Source organism: Cervus elaphus, chromosome 28, assembly GCF_910594005.1.
Source record: "Cervus elaphus chromosome 28, mCerEla1.1, whole genome shotgun sequence".
NCBI lineage: Eukaryota > Metazoa > Chordata > Mammalia > Artiodactyla > Cervidae > Cervus > Cervus elaphus.
Window position 1 is genome coordinate 31,837,971 of NC_057842.1, and position 18,092 is coordinate 31,856,062.

Consider the following 18,092-nt stretch of genomic DNA (forward strand, 5'->3'; position numbering starts at 1 on the left):
TCCTAACTGATACTGTAAGGTTTGAAATAAAGCAGAATGCAGAACTTCTGTGGTTTGTGACCCTTTCCAAAATATGGCAGAATTCAGTGTCATTGCATGTGAAAAATTATTTAATTATCATTATAATTTTGTGCAACACAAATTCTGAGTGAACCTGACTTAGACTTCTAAGCCAATTTTTCTATAATACAAAAAATAAGAATTTTTAAAGGATTAAGCTGTATACAATTTCCAATTGTGTATCTTAGTGCTTAAGACTCTTAACTTTTAAAAAAAAGGGTAGAAATGCCACTGTCTACTGTAGAAATTTTTTACTGACAGCTTGGCTTTCAGGACCATCAATTTGAAGACATGTATTTATTTTTAATACTAACAAATTAGAATTTACTGTGTATCTTACAAAGATAGTGTATTAGCAGTCTGTTATAGTTTAATTGGTAGGTTTTTTTTTTTCATACTTCATAACTGATTATGTCTTAACTTTAGTAAAATATTGTAGTTATTAAGATTATTTCTAGTAAACTTCTTTCACTTTCTGCTCTGTGTTTTTCTCTGGCCTCAGTAAATTGTACCTTACTTCTGAACCACAATTTTCCTGCCTATAAATTAAAGTGGATGGAACAAATGTTTCCAATGTCCCTCCATTTTGAATGTGTTCTAATTAACTTCTTTACTTCCTACCTAATATCTTTGCCTTTCATTAAGAAGGCATCCCCAAGGGCACAATGGATCCCTCCAGTTCCTTAACTGAGAAACTTAACTACAAAGAAAAGGTAGAAATGTAAATTGAAATGAAAGTATTTGGGAATAATTAAGGGGTAGGCTCTCACTACCAGTCAATTGTAAAGGAAATCAGTCCTCAATATTCATTGGAAGGACTGATGCTGAAGTTGAAGCTCCAATACTTTGACTACCTGATGAGAAGAACTGACTCATTGGAAAAGACCCTGGTGCTGAGAAAGACTGAAGGCAGGAGGAAAAGGGGATGACAGAGGATGAGATGGTTGGATGGCATCACTGACTCAATGGACATGAGTTTGAGCAAGCTCCGGGAGTTGGTGATGGACAGGGAAGCCTGGCGTGCTGCATTCTGTGGGGTCGCAAAGAGTCGGACACCACTAAGTGCCTGAACTAAGCTGAAGCTCTCACTGAACTAAAATAAAGCTTAGATCAGGAAACATTTGCCTAAATTTAGATCTGATACGGCTTCCCATGTGGTGCTAGTGGTAAAGAACCCCCGTCAACGCATAAGACATAAGAGATGCGGGTTCAATCTATGGGTTGGGAAGATGCCCTGGAGAAGGGCATGGCAACCCACTCTACTATTCTTGCCTGGATAATCCCATGGACAGAGGAACCTGGTGGGCTACAGTCCATAGCGTTGCAAAGAATCAGACACAACTGAAGCGACTTAGCACACAGATCTGATAGTCCTATAGGATCATCCCTTTACATGATCTGGGAAGATTCCATGGGGATTTGTGAAGAAGTAAAAACCATTATTATTCTTTTTAGGTTGGTGGAGAAAATGTTAAAAAGTTGATTATCTTCTTTTGGTTTTGTTTCAGAACAGTACCTGAGGGTCACCACCTGGCTCTGAGAATGAAGCAGGTAAGGACTGGTATCAATATCATTCTACCCCACAGGCAGGTAATATGGAGCTCTTCATAGAAACTGTTGCTGATTTATGTTACTCAACAGAAATCTTGATTCCTCTCTCCTTGTTCATAATTCCTCACATAAAATCAATAAAAAAAATCCTAGTGATTCTAATTAACAAACATCTCCCAACACTTTCTACCATTCTCCATTACCACCATCACTACCCTGGTTTAGACTACATCGTGTCTCATCTGGGTTATTACAACAACCTTCCAAATATCTCCATGTATCTAGTTTTCCTTCCTCTTGTTCATTGTGCACACATGCTCAGTCGTGTCTGACCCTTTGTCGCCCCATATACTGAAGCCTTCCAGGCTGCTTGTCCATGGGATTTTTGAGGCAAGAATACTGGAGTGGGTTGCCATTTCCTCCTCTAGGGGATCTTCTGAGCCCAGGAATCAAACCTGCATCTCCTGCATTGGGAGGTGGATTCTTTACCACTGAGCCACTTGGGAAGCTCCTCTTGTTCATCATAGTGAGGTTATTATACCCAAAGACTTTTTAAAGTATGAAACATCTATAAAATACTTCCTGGAAGGAAACCTCAAAGTCACCAAGATACAGTGTGTTGAGCAGAACTCTAGGCAAATCCTTAATGCCCTTTGGGTTTTATAAAGTTCAATGATTCTTTATTGCCTTTAGAAGAAAGTCCAATTTTTCTGTAAACATAGCTTCCAACATTTTTAATATTATAACACTAACATAATAGTATTTAAGTAGCTTACAAGGATACCCTGGAGTGTGGGGGTTTGAGGAGTCTACACTGATAGTGGATTTTTTTAAAAACTCATTACATTTTATTTAGGTTATATAATTACAATAAGAAAAATAAAACACAAAGTATTAGGGAAGAAACTAAATAATTTTACTTGTACAAAACTTTCAAATAAAATATTTAAATCTTTTCTACTAACATTTTTGAATCTATAAATGTGATTACAACTTTTTAATTGAAATTTATGTTTCAATTGGCTTCACCAAATTTGCAATCAAGAATTTTTAATAATGACCTCTCTATAGTCTTGATAGTCATCATCTGTGAGGAACTTTAGTCTCACAAAAAGTAGTAATTACAGATACCTTTATCACTCTTTTTATATTGTGGAAACTCCTTTCTCATCTTTAACCAAAATTTTGATAACTTGAGTTACTTAAGTGGTCTTTATTACATGCAACTCTTAAATCTAACAGCTCTTTCTTTTCTTTCATTGACCAGTATCATCTAAAAATTTCCGATGGTAAGGCAGAGTGATTTCTAATTCAATGAGATTTTTTATTTTAAAATTTCAAAATAGTTATGAAACTTTTCTTTAAGCTGAGCTAACAGACTGTACTAGTCAGAATTCTCCAGAGATATAGAGCAGAACCAACAACATATTACATATACATAGAGAAAGCAGGGGGAGATTTATTTTAAGGAACTGTCTCATGTGACTCCGGAGGTTTGTTGAGTCCAAAATCTACTGGGGGAGGAAAGCAGGCTGGAAACACAGGAAAGAGTTGTAGTTCAAGTACAAAAGCAGTTTGCTATAAAATCAGAAAGCTAATTTGTTGGAGAGTTCCTTCTTACCTTTTTATTCTAGTCAAGCTTTTAGCTAATTGAATAAGCCTCACCTACATAATGAAAGGCAATCAGCTTTACTCAAAGTCCACATTTTTTAATATAAATATAATCCAAACACCCTCACAGAAACACCCAGAGTAATATTTGACCAAATATCTGGGCACTGAGGGCCAGGCAAGTTGACATATAAAACTAACTTTCACAACAGTCTTACGTAGAATTCAAATTCTGATACTGACTAAATATTGCAAATGAAAAACTTCCCCTTCCAAAAGTAATTTTTTGCCCTAAATTTGTAAACTTTATGAATAACATATTAATAGAATGTGTATATAGTATTGCTTATGAGTATCAAACATAATCCAGGACTAAACAGTACAGAATGAAGTAAAAAGCTGAAGAATTCTCTAACATGGAGTAAAATATACTAAATTTAAATTCCATGCACAAAATTCAGAATCACAACAGGAGTTATGATTTGTTGTTTAGTTGCTAAGTCGTGCCCAGCTCTTTGCAACGTCTTGGACTGTAGCCTTCCAGGCTCCTGTGTCCATGAGATTTCCCAGGCAACAATACTGGACTGGGTTGCCATTGCCTCCTCCAGGGGATCTTCCTGATCCAGGGATCAAACCCACATTTCCTGCTTGGCAGGCTGATTCTTTACCACTGAGCCACCTGGGAAGCCTGGAGTTTTGATTAGACCCTGCTTTCCAATGTGACTAAGGTTCAAAAAAGTTAGTTAAAAGACAAATGTAGAGGCAGAAGGATAAACCATAGTGATGAAGAACATGGGCTTTGCAGTCATAGAGTTTGGGACCAAAACTTTTTTTGAAGCTAAAGTTTCTTCTGCATGGTGCAAATAGTAATAAAATACCTACCTCACAAGCCTGAAATAAATGCTAAATAAGAAAAAAAAATACACAGTCTTCAGCAGAGTGGCTGATGCAAAGTAAGTGCACAACAAATAGAAGCTGGTGTGATTTTTGTTAAATTTGTTTTTAGGTTTGTTTATCTTTATTATTACCCTAATGAAGAAGCTGGGATTTGATTTCAGGATTGTTTTTGCTAAAGCTCATTTTTGGTAAACTATTTATTCCTCAAGCTGGTATTTCTGTAGAACTGATCAGGAACTAAATATCCAAGGAGAATTAAAAAAAAAGGAATTGAATAGAAAAAAATTAATGCTAAGAAAATAAATACTGCAGTCCATATCAATCATGTCATAAAAGTTTCTTACCCCCAAGATAAGAGTGGGTGGAGATACTTCACAAAGTTACTATCAAAATATAGTAGTAGCATTTACGTTAAGTGTGCCGGAAAAGGAAAATCTATTTCCCCTTGTAATTCATCTCTTATTCATCTCTGCAGCTGTGGAAAAATATTAGTGAATTCATCCTTGAAGGGTGTACGTTTAAGCCCCTCTCAGCACCCGCTGCAGTTCAGAAACACGGACTCTTTTTCTCTCCTCTGACCATTTCTCTTCTTGGCCTCTGTTTAGATTTTTCTTTATCACGAGTGCTGAGCTATTATGGGTACAAGACCTATCAAATTTTGCTCAAATCTGGTGGTGGTTACAGTGGTTCTTGCTCCTGTTGCTGAAATTGCATTTCCAATAACTCAAATGAGACCTCTGGGCAGGGCTCATTCTGACCGCAGATAGATGTCAGTTCATATTTCTATCTGTGAGAGGTAACCATCTGCTCTCTTCAAAACTGACAACCAAATACAAATCTTTCCCTTTCTTTTAGATGCTTCTAGTATATTCTTGGGAATTGTGAAGAAATGAAACATGAATATAAGACAAAGTCCCTTCTCTTAAAGGGCTTTATTCTAGAGCCAAGGTGATGATAAGTGCATGAGCCAAGGGTAGAAGTGGCGCTCCCTTCATCAGGTTGGTAGTAACTCCTTACAAAGTGGAGGGCATTTCAGCAGAATCTGTGGACAACAAAAGCTCCTGCTGCCTAAGCCTGAGAATCAAATAAGGTCACTCACTGGAGAAAACGGTACATACTCTAAGCCTGGAATTATAGGATCAATGTCAATCAGTGATGACAACTGGGGAAAAATGTCTCTCATGGAGCGAAGTGACAGGGTAAGAACGAACAAGACAGAACCAGGGAACTCTTAATAACACAGTTTTATTATAATGCAGTATAAGAATTAAAATGATCAAAGATAAGTCTATAAACATAAATTTATAAATGCCACAAAACATATCGAGTTTGTATTCGATATTTGGGAAAACTTAAAATTGTTTTTTTTAAGAATTGGCATAATCCAAGAAATGTGTCAGACCTATTTATAGATTGATTTAGCTGCTCAGATGGTAAAGAATCTGCCTCTAATGTGGGAGACCTGGGTTCAGTCTCTGGGTCAGGAAGATACCTTGGAGAAGGGAATGGCAACCCACTCCAGTATTCTTGCCTGGAGAATTCCATGGACAGAGGAGCCTGGCAGGCTATAGGCCATGGGGTCGCAAAGATTTGGACACGACTGAGTGACTTTCACTCTCACTTAGTATTAATGGCAACAAAATTTTGGAAGCACAGATTTGGAAAGAGATGCTGTTCCATCTCTGATCAATTGCCCAGGTCTAATGCTGACAGTTTTGAACTAGTAAGTTGAGAATTTAAAAGAGGACGTGAATGTGATAGACACTAAAAATATATCCTTCTGGACCTAGCCACTTACAGGTGAGAACAAAGAGTGAAAGTCACCTCTGATAATTCATGATCAAAATATAACCAGTGCCATAAAAATGGAAGATTTTCACAGAAGTTGTGGGGAGTGGTACCTAGATAAGAGCAAAGCAAGAAAGAATTGAGGTTGAACACCTGGGCCAGGTAGGAACAGAGGAGTGAATCTGAGGAGAGAAGTCAGAAGATAGAGATTTAAGCCTCATCTATGTGGAACTGATGATTAAAGCCACAAACACAGATGATATCACTGAGAAAAGAGGAGCATAAGAGAACAAAAGGAACTTTCTTTTTTGGATCACTTTTTATACTTTAGACCCTAGATTTGGTTATTTCATATAAAGTATCTCATTTATCTAGTGTAAAAAAAACCTTGGAGAATGTCCAAGGATGGGCATGGAGGAAAGAGGAAAAGGGCATCGAAGAAGAAAGAATAGTGGGAGGAGAAGGAATAAAGGAAAACAAGACCAACATGTCTCTTATTGTCTAAGGCAAAAGGAGAGAGGACAGGCAAGTCTGCTGTGTGTGGTCAGATTCTGAGTAGGGGGCAAGGGGAGGGGAGCATTGAAGATGAAACCCAGAATAGATTGATTTTTAATGATCTTTAACATTCATGACATAAATAGTGGGGACAAAAACAGGATTTGAAGGCGTTAAGAATGAGTTTGTAAACTATTCAAGGTATACATGAGAGCCTAGAGCCTTTTTCTTTATAGTATCTTAGCCCTGCAGAGAACAGTACAATGTTCCCCGCACTTTAACCCTTGCATCTTCTTCCTTGCGGTTTTGATCTAATTTTCTTCCGTTCTTGTGTCTGTGAAAAAGATGGCTAGTTACACTGAAGCTTTCACTAAAGAAATATTCATAGAATTCCATTTGTAAACCCGATACTAAAAATGGTTGTTCTTGTTCAGTTGCTAATCATATTTGACTCTGCAAACCAATGGACTTCAGCCTGCCAAGCTTCCCTATCCTTCACTATCTCCCAGAGTTTGCTCAGAGTCATGTCCATTGAGCCGGTGACCCTATCTAACCATCTCATCTGCCACTGCCCTCTTCTTTCGCCTTCAGTCTTTCCCAGCATCACGGTCTTTTCTAGTGAGTCAGCTCTTTGCTGCAGGTAGCCAGAGTATTGGAGCTCCAGCTCAACAACAGTCCTTCTAATGAATATTCAGGGTTGGCTTCCTTTAGGATTGACTGGTTTGATCTTGCTGCCCAGGGGACTCTCTAGAGTCTTCTCCAGCACAATTTGAAGGCATCAATTCTTCTCCCCTCAGCCTTCTTAATGGTCCAGTTCTCACATCCACACATGACTACTGGAGAAACCATAGGTTTGACTAGATGGACTTTTGTTGGCAAAGTGATTTGTTGATTTTTAATACACTGTCTAGGTTGGTCATAGCTTTTGTTCTAAGAAACAAGCGACTTTTAATTTCATGGCTGTAGTCACCATCTGCAGTGATTTTGGCACTGAGGAAAATAAAATCTGTCGCTGCTTCCACTTTTTCCCCATCTATTTGCTATGAAGTGATGGAACCAGATGCCATGATCTTAGTTTTTTGAATGTTGAGGTTTAAGCCAACTTTTTCTCTCTCCTCTTTTACCCTCATCGAGAAGCTCTTTAATTCCTCTTCAATTTCTACCATTAGAGTAATCATCTGCATATCTGAGGTGGTGATACTTCTCCCAACAATCTTGATTCCAGCTTGTGAGTCATCCAGCCCAGCATTTTGCATGATGTACACTGCATAGAAGTTAAATAAACAAGGTGACAATATACAGCCTTGTCGTACTCTAACACCAGAGAATTACTTTTCTTCCTAATGGTTTTGAGCATCTTCTCTTTGTCAGTGCTGTTGTTTTGCGTGTACTAATTTATTTTCAAAATGACCTTATTGCATCATTGTTATTATTACTTTCATTTGTCAATGAGGCAACAGAAGCACAAATAAATTACTTTTCTGATACAAAAAACTCTCCAAATAGAAATTGAAAGCAGTTTTATATGCAAGGACTTATATGTCTTTTGCATTTGTGATTTAGATGATTAAGTATTCAACAGTATGATCCATGATCTTAATTGCCATGTTATGCTTTAAAAAAATGCATTCATTCACTCAGTCATGTCTGATTGACTCTTTGCCACCCCATGGACTGTAGCTCACCAGGCTCCTCTCTCCAAGGAATTTTTCAGGCAAGAACACTGGAGTGGATTGCCATTTCCTTCTCCAGGGATCTTCATGATCCAGGGATCCAGCCCTAGTCTCCTGCATTGACAGACGTATTCTTTAGCACTGCACAACCTGGGAGGCCCTGGTGGCTCAGCATGTTATGCTTAGTTCTATTTGCCTCCAACAAACTCAGTAAACATTTTTCATGTATGCCCCACATAGAGAAGATATGATGGCCTTCTTTATATTGAAAATGAACATCTCCAAAAATGAATAAAAATGAAAAAATGTAAATGAGCCAAATTTACAAAATTAGCAATTTAGGAAAACAAAATATGAATGATTTTAATTCAATATGAAAAACAATTTAAGTTCAAAACAATTACTAATTCTTATGTTGTTAGCTTTTTGTCAGTGTGTATTATTATAGTAACTGAGGTGTTGGACTTCACATAAAGATGCTTTTTCAAAAGTATTATATTAAATATATCCTTTTATGCATTTATTTAATGGAATTTGCATTTGAAATTTTTCTTACATGGGTATAATTCACATTGATGTATTAAATATTGTTGAGGCTTTTCTTTCAGAATGCTTATAATCTAGTAGGTTGTAGGTTTTTCTACCTTTTCTTTATTGCTTCTATTGCAAAACTATTTTTAAAAACTGGCTAAATAAAAATAATGTTGTAATAAGGGTGGAGTGAATCTATTGTTTTTATAAAAATCTTTCCAAGTTGTTCTCTTCACTTTTGTTTTAATATTCAGCCACAGAAACTAAGTAAACAAATCCTCTTTAGGGATGATAGGAATGCAAAACACACATACACTCATGGACACACACACACACACATGCACACACAGTGTTCATCGCCTTATAAGACACATTTAGTATATTAGACAGGTGAAGAAAGGTCTTAAGGAAAAATATTGATTTTTCCACTTTCATTTTGGAGAGTCAGGCAAAGACATCTCTTGTTTGTTTTCAGGGTGCCCAAGTATTCCATTACTTCACTCACAGATTTAATTAATCATCCAGATGTTTCTACAATTGTCCAGATGCTTTGTCAACTTTGTGTAAAATAACTGAATGGGCCAAACTGATTTGAATTGTTATCTTAATGCTTGACAGAGTTAGACGGAAGAAAGTATTAGATGGAGTCCAAACACATGGCCTTATCAGAGAAGTAGAAACTGGTGCTCGCATGTTCCGTTAAATACTATGGTTATGTCTATTCACTGTAGTAAAATTGAACTCCATAAAATGTAGAGAAGTTCTATCTCCAGAATCTAAACACTTAGTTTGAAAGGATATTTTGAATATTGCGTTAGTTGTATAAAGATTGAAAAAAAAAAAAAAACGAATTAGTAACTACGTTTTATATGTCTTACTTTATTTAGATCAAGCTTAAAGCTGGGAATATCATTTTAGTTTCTTTAAAATAAATTGTTTTCAAGTGAAATTTATTAGGATTTCTCAGATTACCAAATGTTGCATAATGGTGCATGGAATGATAGTGTAAAAAAGGACAAACTTTAGAAATAAACACATCTGGTTTTGAATCTCAATTCTACTATTATTTGTTTAAATAACTTGATGTTGAGTAAGTTACTTCATTTTCCTAATCTTCAATTTACCCATTTTCAAAATTCAGTATTATTGTAAAGATTAGCCATGATGAACATATAATAACTAGAACTTTATAATTCATAGCTATTATGATTTTCTTAATTATAATAGGTACGTGTCTTTAAGATGGAGTGTGTTATATCTATATGGAATTTTAACCTTATATTAGTGCCTGTAATCCTTGTATCCTCAATTTTCAATCTGCAACTACTTGGAGCTAGTATTCATTTATCTATTTAATAAAATGTTTTTATACTAACTATACTCTTGGTACTATCACAGCAGTGGGGATACAGTGAGGAACAAATAGAAAATAGACACAGTATTTTTTCAATTAGAATTTAAAATTAATTTGAAAGAAAAAACAAAAAGTAAATAATCAGATTTTTAAAATATGTGGGTTCTAAAGTATACTCTACTGAACAAGGTATAGTAAGAACAAAAATAGAAGTATTTCAAGAAAGTAGAACTGAATGTCCTGATTTAATTTGGATTATTTAAGAAGTTTCCACAACAAACTGTGGAAAATTCTCCAAGAGATGGGAATACCAGACCACCTGACCTGCCTTCTGAGATACCTGTATACAGGTCAAGAAGCGACAGTTAGAACTGGACATGGAACAACAGACTGGCTCCAAATAGGAAAAGGAATATGTCAAGGCTGTATATTGTCACCCTACTTATTTAACTTATATGCAGAGTACATCATGAGAAACGCTGGGCTGGAAGAAGCACAAGCTGGAATCAAGATTGCCGGGAGAAATATCAATAACCTCAGATATGCAGATGATACCACCCTTCTGGCAGAAAGTGAAGAGGTAACTAAAGAGTCTCTTGATGAAAGTGAAAGAGGACAGTGAAATAGTTGGCTTCAAACTCAACATTCAGAAAGCTAAGATCATGGCATCTGGTCCCATCACTTCATGACAAATAGATGGGGAAACAGTGAAAGGCTTTATTTTTTTGGGCTCCAAAATCACTGCAGATGGTGACTGTAGCCATGAAATTAAAAAAACACTTGCTCCTTGGAAGAAATGTTATGATCAACCCAGACAACATATGAAAAAGCAGAGACATTACTTTGCCAACAAAAGTCTGTCTAGTCAAAGCTATGACTTTTCCAGTAGTCATGTATGGATGTGAGAGTTGGACTATGAAGAAAGCTGAGCACCGAAGAATTGATGCTTTTGAACTGTGGTGTTGGGGAAGACTCTTGAGAGTCCCTTGGACAGCAAGGAAATCAACCCTGAATGTTCATTGGAAGGACTGATGCTGAAGCTGAAACTCCAATCATTTGGCCACCTGATGTGAAGAACTGACTCATTTGAAAAGACCCTGAGGTTGGGAAAGATTGAGGGTAGGAGGAGAAGGGGATGACAGAGGACAAGATGGTTGGATGGCGTCACCAACTCAATGGACATGAATTTGAGTAAACTCTGGGAATTGGTGATGGACAGTGAGGCCTGGCGTGTTGCAGTCCATGGGGTTGCAAAGGGTTAGACACAACTGTGTGACTGAATTGAACTGAACTGATTTAAGAAGGATCTGGTAAAGCATGGGGAAAATGGTAATTCCAGGCAGAGAAAACTGATGTTTAAAAGTCCTGTGTCAGGAAATAGCTTTCTGCATTGAGAAACTAAAAACAGGACTGGTGGGGCTAGAAAAGTTGTGACAAGAGGTTGTATGATCAGAGAGGAGTCTGGGATCATGGAAGAGAAAGACAGAGACATTTTAAAGTCACTCTTTAAAAAAATACCAAACAAAAAACTTTTTATGTTGTGATTGTTTCAGGTGAACATTGTGAAACGAAACAGCGAAACCGGTAATCCCACAAAGGAAAATCGGCAAATTCATAGTCACAGCAAGGGGCTGAACATCTCCCCCTCAGAAATCAACCAAGAAACCACTTGGTAAGGAGGAGGGATATGGAGGAGTTGTGCAATGCAGCTAGCAAGCCTGATTGAATAGCTCCACAAAGAAGCCTGCACCATACACACGAAACTATATATCATTTTCAAGCACACATAATGCAGCCACAAAAATTTACCATGTGCTAGACCACAGTGGGAATGTCAGCAAATTCCATAAAGGTGATGTTATACAGGCTTCATTTACTTATGCATCAACAATTACAAGAAATTCTACTACTCAAAAAAAATTGCAATATACATGGAAATAAAACACACAAATACACACAATTGCAGATAATTATTAGGTTAAAGTGACAATTGATATGAAACATAAATTATTTGGAGCCGAATAAACAAAGGACTAAATAGCAAAACTAGTGGGATATGACTGAAGAAAAGATATGAGAAGTGGAATGTGAGAAGAAAAGATATAAACTTAAACGTGTCTATAGGGAAAGTGAAAGTGAAAGTCACTCACTCATGTCCAACTCTTTGTGACTGCACGGACTGTAGTCCATGGAATTCTCCAGGCCAGAACACTGGAGTGGGTAGCTGTTCCCTTCTCCAGATTAGTAAAGAATATAGAAAATAAATTATCTTTGCTTTTAAGACTAGAGTCTAGAGGAGCAAAGCAAAGTAAACATAAATTAGAAGAAAGAGATTAATATAAATGAAAGCATAAACCATCTAACTATAAAAAATTAAAAATGGATAAGTAGAAACAATAACCCATACTTTGAAAAGAATAGTAAGTTACTCTAGCATGTATGACCAAGGTTTAAAAAAATGCAAATCATCGTTAGAAATGAAAAATGAAACAAGGACAACACAGACTGAAACATTGTAAGAAAACAATAAACTGCAAAGCAGCACATTTGTAAATGCAAATTAATGATAATTGATTCCAAAAAAATAAATTTCAAATGTGTATACTATATAATTTTTTAAAGTTTATTATAGTCCAAAAATACATTTTAAATTAATGGTAATTAAAATATATTCTCCAAGAGAATTAAAAAAAAAAAAAGAGGAGAGGAAGGGAACCTAGCCAAAATGTTCCAGGTGAGTAAAAGTTGAGTGACAAAAGAAGTATTTTCTTTAGGGCATGTTTAGACTATGGTATTCTGTGCCAGGCAAGTTTTAGGAAGAGAAGGTGGGAAATGAGATTCCTGCCAGGGAAGAGGCAAGAGAAGCAGTTCATTTCAGTTCAGTTCAGTCACTCAGTCATGTCCAACTCTTTGTGACCACATGGACTGCAGCCCGCCAGGCTTCCCTGTCCATCACCAACTCCCAGAGCTTGCTCAAACTCATGTCCATCGAGTCGATGATGCCATCCAGCCATCTCATCCTCTCTTGTCCCCTTCTCCTCCTGCCTTCAAGTTGTTCCCAGAGAGAAGCAGTGCTTCCAACAGAAAAAATAAGTAATATTATTTATTAATATTTGTCAATACTGAAACCTCTAAGTCCTAAAAAGCCATTCTGTTGTGTGTGTGTGTGTTTTTTTTTTTCTGTTCTGACCCAAATCTCAGAATCTAGTCTATCTTGAGGGTGTTTATTTTTTTATTTTTTATTTTTTGAGTGAGTTTAATTTTAAATACTTGGAAGCTCTACCAGACCTCCAAGAGTTCAAGAAAATAAAAATAACTACTACCAACACAACACTGTAAAGCAATTATCTTCCAATCAAAAAATTAAAAAAACACAATATCAAAAAATCAAGTTTGATAATTATGTTATTCAAACCATCTAAACTTGTATTTATTACGTATTAACTTAATTGTCAAATTCTGAAAGCTATAGGTCATAGGACCCAGCTATTGTTATGATATGGCCAAATCATTTCTATCTTTACCTTATATATTTTCATGTTTACTTGTTAATTGACAAACTCAAAAGTGTACATTAAAATATGGTAATTTGTCAAGCAGAATAAAACATAAATTACAATAAAAAAGAATAACTTCTATTAGTAATAGTTTCCTCCCACCCCACCAATAAGTGATGAGAATTCAAAAACAATTCTGATAATAATTTATACAATGTTTAGACTTTCTTTAAATATTTATTTTCCTGGCCCAGGCCACTCTGGCAACTGATACTAATTTTTGTAAAAGTGCATACAGTCTCAAAATTTGTATGAATTATCATTTAGAATAAAGAGTTAGAAAAGTGTAAGAGACCATTTGATCTCTTTTCCCAACTCTCAAATAAATGCTTTCTTATGATGATTTGAACTTTGTTATGTAAACTTTTTAAAAAAAGACAGATGTGTTTTTGTTTCCCACCCTGTGGCTGAGAATGTGCATTATATGTAGATGCATCACTGGTGTCCCTGAGCATCCTTCTTGTGTGACTGGGTCAAGGTTACTCCGTGTGCTGGTGGCCTCAGGTAGCACCAACTGTGGATCTACTTTCTCACCCTCTGATTTGGGCATTTAGATGTTGCTCCCTTTTCACAATGGATTACTTGAAAAATACAAGGCATTAAAAAATAGAGGTAACTATGATGAATAATGATGTGATAAAGGTGCCCATTCCGCATGGGTGAGTTTGGCAGGGCCGCCATGACAAAGTGCCACAGGCCGCCATGACAAAGTGCCAAAGGCTGAGTGACTTAAACAATAGAAATATCTTTTCTCACAGTTCTGGAGGCTGGAAGTCTGAGAACAAAATGTCAGTGGATTTAGTTTCCTTCTGGGACGTCTCCCCTTGACTTGTAGGTAGGAAGTCACCATGACCTGTGTCTTCACATGGTCTTCCCTCTGTACCCATCTGTGTCCATATTTCTTTTTATTAATAAAGACACCAGTCGTATCAGATTAGAAGCCATCCTACTGACCCTGTTTTAACTTAAGCATCTCTTTAAAGATTCTGCCACTAAATACAATCACATTCTAAGGTAGTGGGGGTTAGGGCTTCCATATGACTGTGTGAGAGGGATATGGTGCAGCCCAAGTGGGGATTTTCATTGACTATGAAAATAAAAAGGGGAAAATGAAAAAATACATCATAACAATAGCTGGTAAGATCATTGTGTGAACCATGAAAGAAAAAATGATTTGAGAAGCATTTAAAATACTCACATGGGACTTCCCTGGTGGTACAGTGGTTAAGATTTTGAACTCCCAATTCACGGGGCATAGTTTTGATGTCTGATGGGGTAAATAAGATCCTGCTTGCCACATGGCATGGCCAAAAAAAGAAAAAGGCTCACAAACTTGGCCAAATACTAGTTAAGTAGTTGAAATTAATTTCTACCTCGCCCCTGCCTTAAAACCACAGTACTTTGTTGTTTCCTGCAGCTTGTTGCATTAACTGAGTTGTGTGAAAATCTTTTAGAAATTGCCCTCCACACCATAAGGACTCAGCAAGGACTCAGTAAGCTGTCTGTCTTGGTCGTCCTCATTGTTAGCTTGCATTCTAGCACTCACCACTGTCTGCCTTTAATACAGTGGCAACTCATATGTCTTGTCTCTTCAACAGTCCTGAATGCCTGAAAGGCAGAGACTTACTTCCATTTCTTGGTGTCAGGGTACAATGTAGCCACATAGTGTTTGATACTTAGTTTAAGTGCTAAACTAAAGTTAAATTTCAGAGAACAAATAATAAAAAAAAAAAAAAGCAAGAGTTTTCCATTTCTTAATTTTTTCCCTTAAAAGCTTGGGCAGCACAAATGCTCTAATATATGCTGAATGAAATACAGATATTTGTTTAAGTATAGAAATAAAATTTATTTATTTATTTGGAGAGAAAAGAAAAAACTCTTACTGAGGTATTTTAGAGGCTCACACAGACACACAAAAATACACAGAGAAGCTAATTTTAAACTCTTAAAGAATTTCAAGTTGGTAGTGTTTATAGTAGGTAAAGAAGTAACAGAGCTGGACATGGAACAATGGACTGGGAAAAATGGATTGAGAAAGGAATCGACAGCTGTATCTGTCACCCTGCTTATTTAACTTATATGCAGAGTACATCATGCAGAATGCTGGGCTGGATGACTCAAGAGCTGGAATAAAGACTGCCAGGAGAACTATCAGCAAGATATGTCTCAGATATGCAGATTACCACTCTAGTGGCAGAAAGTGAAGAAGAACTACAGAGCCTCTTGATGGTGAAAGAGGAGAGTGAAAAAGCTGACTTGAAACTCAACATTCAAAAAACTAAGGTCATGGCATCCAGTCCCATCACTTCATGGCAAACAGAAGCAGGAAAAGTGGAAGCGGTGACAGATTTTATTTTCTTGGGCTGCAAAATCACTGCAAATGGTGATGTGGCAGCCATGAAATTAAAAGATTCTTTCTCCTTGGAAGAAAAGATATGACAAACCTAGACAGCATATTAAAAAACTGAGACATCACTTTGCCAACAAATGTCCATCTAGTCAATGCTATGGTTTTTCCAGTAGTTATGTACAGTTGTGAGAGTTGGACCATAAGGAAGGCTGAGGGCTGAAGAATCGATGTCTTCAAATTGTAGTGCTGGAGAAGACTCTTGAGAATCCCTTGGACTGCAAGAAGATCCAACCAGTGAATCCTAAAGGAAATCAACCCTGAATATTCATTGGAAGGACTGATGCTGAAGCTGAAGCTCTACTACTTTGATCACCTGATGCACAGAACCAACTCATTAGAAAGGACCCCGAGGCTGGGAAAGATTGAGGTCAGGAGAAGGGAGAGACAGAGGATGGACGTTATATAGCAACACCAACTCAATGGACATGCATTTGAACAAACTCTGGGAGATGTTGGAGGACAGAGGAGCCTAGTGTGCTGCAATCCATGGGTTCTCAAAGAGTCAAACACAACTTAGCAACTGTACAAAAACAACAACAAAGTGTAAAATGCTTTGAAGATGCAGAGTGATACATGTGCTTTTTTTTGAACTTGGCAAAAAGGAAACGACCACTAAATACTTGAGACCAGGTGTTGTATGAAAAACAGAAGGGGAAAAAACAACTAAGTCAGCAAAAATGAAGTTTTTCAGAAAAATTGATACTTTTGCTGTCATCTGGAATGAGCAAAACTTCAACTTTAATTAGAGAAAATATAATTTTTAAAACACTAATATCCAACATGTAAATGTATTTGTTTGAAGAAATTTAATTAGAGAGGTATGGAGAATTTTATCATTCTACTTTCTCCTATAAAAATGGGGCATCTGTAAACACGGGTTGAATGGAAAGGTTCTGCTTGGCCTGAACACCTCACACTTTTGAGTGTGAGACTGGCATTTTGGTGTGGGCTGTGGGCACTGTATTCATCTTTCTTGTTTTACACTGTTTCCATTGGCAGTGGTGTATTCTGCTTTCCTAGTTTATAGAACTCTATAAAAACTTTATAAAAAACTCCGGGTGCAATTTAATAGTCATTTTTGTATTGCTGTTCCATTACTTTATGGTCATATTTAAATTTTTGGAGTAATTCAAAAGTGTTAGCCTGGTACGGTTTGAAGAATTCTGAATTAGGACCTGGCTGGCATTAATGTTCTACTTAGCTATGCATCAGATATAAACAATGGATAAGTCACTTAATTTCTCTAATGCTCTATTTTCTTATTTGAAAGAGGAAGCAAATACTATCCATTCTTACTATCTAATGTAGTTGTAATAAGGATCACATGAGAAAATGTATGTAAAACTGCTGCTTAAATGAAATGGTCTTACCTTACTCGTAATTGACTTTTGTCAAATTGTCAGCTCCCATACTTCAGATAATATCAGCAAGAGATGCCTGTTTCCTACTTATATGGCTCAGAGAAATTGTAGCAAGCAGCTTCTATGACAGAAGTTGGCATATGATAAGACATAAGCCAAAATTTACAGTTGGAATAATACTCAAAGATACCTACTTAAGTTTCCATGTGAATATGTAAATAAGAAGACTGAAGCCCAGAAATGGTTAATAACCTTCTTAAGATCAGTGTGTTCTGATCATTTATTTAGTACTTACTATGGTTCATGATGCTATTGGAAATAGTAACTGGATTAGGTAGGGCCTTGCCTCAATCTTTTAGATCAAGGATCAGCAAACTACCCCTTGGGTCATGGATCAAATTTGGGCCAGCACCTGTTTTGGTAAATAAAGTTTTATTGGAACTCAGCCATACATATTTATTTACATACTGTCTGTGGCTGCTTTTGGGTTTCCCTGGTGGCTCAAGTGGTAAAGAATCCTCCTGCCAATGCAGGAGATGTGGGTTTGATCCTTGGGTTGGAAAGATCCCCCGGATAAGGAAATGGCAACCCGCTCCAGTATTCTTGCCTGGAAAATCCCATGGACAGAGGAGTGGGCTACAGACCATGGGGTCACAAAACAGTCTGACATGACTTAGCAACTAAACAACAACAATAGCTACTTTCATGCTACAGAAGCAAACTTGAGTTAGTTCCAACAGAGAACTCAAATATTTACTATCTGGCCTTTTACAGAAAATGTGTTGACCCTCTTTTTAGGATATT

The 18,092-nt window shown here is 36.7% G+C and overlaps 1 long non-coding RNA gene across 4 annotated transcripts in view; it reads left to right on the forward strand.

Moving 5' to 3' along the window:
* Positions 1-13,613, forward strand: part of LOC122685263 — a 212,356-nt gene extending 198,743 nt beyond the window's left edge. For all 4 annotated transcript variants that reach the window (XR_006338313.1, XR_006338314.1, XR_006338312.1 and 1 more), the window contains 2 exons: positions 1,569-1,611; positions 11,514-13,613. This is a non-coding gene — a long non-coding RNA (uncharacterized LOC122685263). The remainder of the gene's footprint in view (positions 1-1,568; positions 1,612-11,513) is intronic.
* Positions 13,614-18,092: the final 4,479 nt, after the last annotated feature.